Source organism: Xenopus tropicalis, chromosome 1 (assembly GCF_000004195.4).
Source record: "Xenopus tropicalis strain Nigerian chromosome 1, UCB_Xtro_10.0, whole genome shotgun sequence".
Lineage (NCBI taxonomy): Eukaryota > Metazoa > Chordata > Amphibia > Anura > Pipidae > Xenopus > Xenopus tropicalis.
In genome coordinates this window covers 84,044,546-84,050,707 of record NC_030677.2, presented here as the reverse complement: position 1 = coordinate 84,050,707, position 6,162 = coordinate 84,044,546, and positions in this window count along the sequence as shown.

The following is a 6,162-nucleotide window of genomic DNA, read 5'->3' as shown; positions in this document are numbered from 1 at the left end:
CTCACAAAACATCCGGCTGTAACCCGGAAGTCCATTCGTCGCAGTGCAGAGGATGAATCATTGCAGCGTATAAGTACTCCCTTTTCCTCTAGTCACATGTTCTTTTGACATAGCAGAGGCACACTGAGGGAATGGCTGGGGGAGAGACACGCTGAGGGAATGGCTGGGGGATAGATGCTGAGGGAAGGGCTTTGTTACAGGAAACACAGGAAATGGTGAGATTAGTGCTAATTTTTCCTGCAATGTGTATGATCAAATGAAAATGAATCAGATATTCCTAAAATCAACCTGGCACAGCCACATTATACTCTTTATTAAATAAAGTTTTATGCTTACATGGCAGGGGTCTTCAAGGTGTTCCTCCTGTTAATAGAGGAGAATATGTTATAACCCAGCAGTTTAGGTTAACATGGAAGCTAATAAAATATTTTTGCTGTATTTTAAAGTATATAGATATACTTAGCTGCTTACCTGGCAGATGTTATTACCCGGTTCCATAGGTTCCTCCTGGCAAAAAAACCCACAACATAAACTAATGTAATATTTGAACCCTTTCTGTCCCAACCCTGCTTGATCTAACTGCATGGCATGTTGCTATGAAAAACGAGGTGGGGCACAGATCAAAAGGAAACTCCAAAATGTAGCTTTAGAAGTATCACCTACAGTAAATGCTTCTGTTCATCAAAAATAAAATTACTTCAAATTACTTAAAGTTACTTCAAGGAATCTCTTTAAAGTATATTATAAAATTAACATTGCATAGTGAAGGAGTAATGTAATATCGGGGAAGTGTCATTGCCTGAAGGCTCTTTAAGTTGCTCCTGGTTAAAAGAAAAATGTGTTATCAGATTAATTTGATGTTTTAGTACCTCTTGAATATATGTGACATATATCAAACTGGCACACAATAAAGCTTTTCACAACTGTATCTTACTTGGCAGATCTCAGCACCACTGTCAGCTGGTTTCTCCTGGTTAGAAAGATAAATATCATTTCAGAACACTTTAGTTTAGCAGATTTACTAAAGTAAATTAGTAAATCCTATATTTCTGTATACTTAAACATCTTCACTTCTGTTGTAATGTGGGGTTACGAAGGCCTAGTACAGGTATGGGGTCTGTTATCCAGAAACTGGATATCCAGGGAGTCCTGAATTAAAGGAAGGCCATCTCCCTAATACTCTTTTAAAATGAAATAATTTTAAATTTTAATAAATTATTATATTTTTCTCTGGAGTAATAAAAAAGTACCTTGTACTTGATCCCATATAAGATATAATGAATCCTAATTGGTGGCAAAATCCTCCTATTGGGTTTAATTAATGTTTATATCAGTTTTTCATAGACTTATGGTAAGGAGATCCAAATTATGCCAAAATAAAGCATTTCAATGGTTTCTACATGGTCACGCTACACGTAATACATTTTTCGAATTCTAGATTTGTTATTACTGGGTTGCATTAACAAAATGAGTTTATAATTCAAATTGTTTCATAATATTTCAGTTGATTTTGGCATTGCCTCACTGAGATGCAGAAGAAAAAGTCCCAGTGGAACACCTCAGTTCATGGCACCTGAAGCCATTTATTGTATTGGAAATACAGACATAAAATAGGACAATAAAGTATAATGAATTATGTCAATGTTTATATCTTTCTGTCCTTTTATGGGCGTATCACCTTTATTTAGATATTTAGTTAGATAGCTATATGGTGTAAACTGCATGCAAGTTATTGAACATTGAATTTTTTCCCCTTTGTTAAAATTGAAGTTTTTCTCCTTTGTAAAAAATGTCACTACTATTTTTACAATAATAGATACATAAAGTTCTTAAAGGGGACCTGTCACCTCAGAAATAATTCCAAATATATCTACCATGTTAGTTAAGCAAAACAAACTTCACTTACACTATATAAAATTTAAATATCTTGTTTCCTTTAGTCTTGGAATTAAACTATTATAACAAGCAGGCAGGTGCCATTTTGTGGACACTGTTATTATGACAAGCTTTGCATCATGCTAAAATCTGGTTTATTTGATAGAATGGAGGACCAGAGGCCTATACTCATGCACTGCCTACAAAATTAGATGATGAGGAGGGAGGGGGAAAGTGAGAATTGCAGTGGCATCTAGGTAGTGCTGAATTGAACGTTAAAGTTATTGTCTGCTCCGCCTCTATGCCTGAGGCATAGGATATAAAGCTGCTTTTGAAATGGTATATTTGCCCCCAATTGAAATTGAGACCCCTTTGTTCTTGGTTTTAAAATATGCATGTGCATGAAAATGATGGTATTGTTTATTAAAGAATTTTAAGAGTATGCCACAGCATCAGGTAGGGCCTGGTTGAATTTTAGGGGACAATTTAGGCCTCTGGCCTAAACTGCATTCTCAGCAGAGCAGTTAACTGTCCTGCAATATGTTGATAATGCGTAAATGTGGATAGAAATAGGGATATGTGACTGTACTAAAACAAATATGTATGGGTGGACTTGAGTTGGTAGACCCTGGATTGAAAACTTCACCTACACCTACGACCACATATCTGTAATATCTGATAATACTTGATTTTTTTGTAAGTGAATGTCACACTATTTTACATATGGTCTAGTTTCTGGTACCTATTACCTTGCTTATTCTTTTTCTAATAGTCTTTGTTTGTCATTTTCAAGTAGTTACAAAAGAAAAAAAGGGGGTTCAGAGTTGTGCTCATGCAATACACATATACTTGTAAGACAACGCAATACTGTCAACTTGTATTTCTAGCAGACCAAAGTTTAATATTACAAAGTGGTGGGCTCTGTAATAAGTAATTAAAGTACATGTTCATTAACTTTTCAGTTAACAAATATATACTGTGCTTGAACTAGAATACATCCTTGAACTAGATAGTTTAACTGTATAAGAGGCAAATTACTGAGAGTAAAGGAGGACTTACGTCCATCAAAGCCATTATCAATGTTTCCCTTGCATAATATAACAGTGATCTCCACAGCTCACATCTGGAGTTAGTTGGGATAAATTAACTATGCCCAATACACCTACTTGTAGAGAGACTATTTTTAGGAATATGTATTTCTCTTGTATTTAGCCTTTAACTATTTCCCAGTAACTATTTGGATAAAGGATGCTCCATGTTCTTTACATTTGGGACAATTAGGCCTATCCACTGCCCCCATTTGACTGAGCCATAGTGGGGTAATATATAGTTGGTGAAACATTTTATACTGAATCAACCTGTCCCTTGTCACTATTAAAAACTGGTATGTCTTGAAGGGCCTCTCCTCTCACTCCTCCCCAGTATGCTCTGGCATGTCCTGTTATAAATATTTTCTTTTGTATAGGTTCCATCAGGGTTATTTGAAAAGCTGCATGCATTACAGCCAGTTACCAAACTGGGGGAGAAAGGCATGTTGGAATTTTATATATGCTCTTTGGGTAAGTGGGGTCTCCTGGTTCACACTGATCAGTTGTTCCCATATATTAGGTAACTGGTGAAAATGCCCTACAGTGGTAGGGTCAGAGGTAGCAGTGAGGTCTTTAACCTAAAGATTTGATTTACTGTATGGCATACAGTATGTGGCATTGTTAGGATAGGATGTTAAGTAGCCAGATAAGTTCCTGTACTGGTTATATTTCAGTGCTTCTACCAACTGAGTTAGTGTGGCCTGTAATTGCAAGTTGGGATTGTTGGGGTTGGGATTGAACCACCATGCAATAAAATACAGTTGTACCACTATGAAGCAACGGTAAAGATCTGGGAGCCCTAGCCCCTGCAAGAACTGGGTCCTTCAGTTTGGGACTAGCAAATCTAGGGGATTTTTTGCCCCAGATAAATGTTGTATGGATCCCTTTTATTTGGATGAATAATGATTTGGTAATATACATATAGGCAAATTGTTAAGTACATATAGGTACTTCTGAATATATACAGACTTGTAAAGACAGAACCAATATATAGGTAAACAGGTTGATTTTTTTTTTTGATATATTCTTTGAGTAATTGGCTTAATTGTTAAGTTCAACATATTGGTTGCTTACCTTTGTCATCATGATTCCCAAGTATTTGAATGGCTTTACCTAGGTTAGTGGAGTGCTTGGGAAACTGTTAGGGTCTATATTCTGGTTTATAGGGAAGATGCTGGACTTCTCCCAATTAAATGTGAACCCTAAATATTTCCTAAAGCTGTCTACCAGCTGCAGGACTTCCTGCAGGGATGGCTCAGTGTCATTGACAGATAGAGCATCATCCACATTATAAATTCCTTCACATTTCTTAGGCTATAGTCTGAGAGGAAAGGATCAATATTGCCAGCAGCTCAACTGCTAATATTGCCAGCAGCTCAACTGTCAGACCTGTCTTTTGTCCCACTTTTGGATTATTGGGTTGGAGAGACATTCATTCACCTGTACTCATGCCCCTGGAATATAATAAATGAATCCACTTGATGCAGTCATTTCCCAGGTGAAATCTATAAAGGACCCAGATTATTGAGTTTGTATGATGGCGTGTGATGAATAGGTTGAAGAATATGTATGGGCTACCCATGGGCATTTAAGTGAGAGAAGTCTTTGACCCCCGAGATGCATTTACCTCAGAATAAGTTTTTTTTTAAACATATTCAAAGATCACTGCCTGCTTACATCTAGTGTTCATGCCCCTGACATTCCACAAAATTATCTTAAGTGATGCCATAGATATTGTCAAGTATTAACAGGCATAAAAAAATAATTTTACCATCCTTGCTGTACCTTTAGATCTGGAGTTAGTTCATTGTTTGTCATTTTACTATCCTTTATTTATGTGGTACTCGATACTTTAATGTATGTCTAATTATTTGTTCCACTGGAACTTGCAGTCTAGTATGCCCTAGCAGAGACACACAACATGCGCACAAACACATTAGTAGCTACTCTATGAGAATCCAATAAACCAGCCATTGTGGTTTAGGACCATGGAGAAAAACACAGAGGTCTTGAAGAAAACCTAGGCAAACATGAGTGGTGCATACAACATACAAGAACGAGGAGAGATGGTGGCGCCACTCCTGTTTTTTTAGTAAACAAGCTTCATCTATTCAGATTCACCTAGTATTAGTTTAGTGGTGCGTAATGAGTAAAGTGAGTCAATATTTCCATGCTTTGTATTTTGCCTTGCCTTGACCCTGTATTTGTGGGGAGTCATCAGGAAGTGATAGGGGTTTCACCCACTTCTACTTTAGTTTATTGCTAGTTTAGAAAAACTGAACCTTGGCCAACAGCACATGTCCCTAAATTGCATATGGCCTTCATCTATCTTACTGAAATAATTTGGTAAATACATTTGTTAAAGTATCTTAATAATACATAATGGCACTATATTCTACATAGATAGTTACATAATTAATTTGAGTAAAAAAATACATAGATAGATGATAGATGAGTTGAAAATAAAGTATGCTGTATGTTTATAATTGTAATTAAATAACCATATTTTAGTATACCAGTTTATCCTTCTTTCCTCTGTAAAAGGAGCTGCTTTCCTTTATTATGCTTGACTAAACAGTTAGCAAAGTGAACGAGCTGAGAGTTTAACATATGGATTTTGGGAAGAAAAGACTCACATATTCAGCCTAAACGTCAAGCCCAATACGTCAGTATTAAATATTTAGACATTCCCAAACATTTAAGAACTGTAGCACAATGCTGTCCAATCGTTGGCCCACGGCCCCCCTTTGGTTGCTGTGACTGCTTACCTTCTGTAAACTTTAAATGGTATCAGTACTGAGATTAACTTGCCCCCTGCATTGTTCACACCTAAGATTCAAGATGTAAACCCCTGTATGGTTTATACATGTAATCCCCTGACAGTTCACATCTTTTAGTGCCTGCATTGTTCATCACCTGCATTGTTCACCCCTCAGGCTCAGACTGTAAACGTCCACCTATTGTACCTGTTGTTCACCTGTTCACACCTCAGACAGACTGTAGGAGCAGTGCCAGCATTGTTTCACTGTATGTACTGCCTGCCCTATGCTGCCTGTGTGCATGGCACAAATCCAAGAAAATGACACAAATTTGAATTTTGATAAATCTGCCTTCCCATGTTTTGAGTTCTGGTCCTTTATCAAGGTTCAAAGTAGAGTCTTGTGCAGGTCTGTAGTAGCACATCAACAATGTGACCATA